Here is an 865-nt window from a genome sequence, read left to right as displayed (position 1 = left end):
ACTGCAATCATGCTTGAAGCAAATGAGAAAATAATCTCAGCAGAGTCCCATTAAATGAAGAGTCAAATGGAAACTTTAAAGAAATATGACACCCAAACCAAAAATCCACTGGATGGACTCAACAGCACAAGACACAGAAATCAGTAAGCTGAAGGACAGAAATCACCTAATACCTAAAGAGAAAAAGGATTATTAAAAAAAAAAAGGACCTCAGATGTGCAAGACTCTCACAAAAAACCCCCTAACAGTCACATAATTAAAGCTCTAGAAGGAAAGGAAAGGAGAAAGAGGATGGGGGACAAATGTGCTGGAAGAATAATGGCTGAAAAGTTCTCAGACTTGGCAAAAACATAAACTCTGGGTTTAAGAAGCTGAGCCAACCACGAACAGGTAGCCCTGTTTTGTTGACCTGACATATTTTGTCCTCTCCTCCCCTCCCCCCAATTCATTGTATCCTTCTTTTACTGTGTTTCAGTTAACAGATTAAAGTTTTAAGCAATATAATAAATCACCTAATACACTGGACCAGCACAGAACTCAAACAAAATCTTCATGCATTCATATGAAACATACTCACACATCACTTAAGGACAGTGACACACACAGGAGATTCCTCACTGTGTAAGCAGAATACACACACACACAAACCTAGAGGGTCCAGCCTTCCACACATCTTGTCTATATGGTACGTACCATAATCTATGTTAACTGTTGTTGATGGAAATGTCATATATGACTGTAGTTTAAAAAAAACAAAAACAAACCTGACTATAGGCCAAAAAAAGCAAGTCTCAGGAATTCTCAAGGGACTGAATATTATAGAGATCATAAAGTAGCTACCTTAGAGTCAAACAAAAGCAAAAAC

This window comes from Octodon degus, unplaced genomic scaffold (assembly GCF_000260255.1).
Source record: "Octodon degus isolate 3935 unplaced genomic scaffold, OctDeg1.0 scaffold00068, whole genome shotgun sequence".
Taxonomy (NCBI): Eukaryota; Metazoa; Chordata; class Mammalia; order Rodentia; family Octodontidae; genus Octodon; species Octodon degus.
This window is presented reverse-complemented; position numbering follows the sequence as displayed.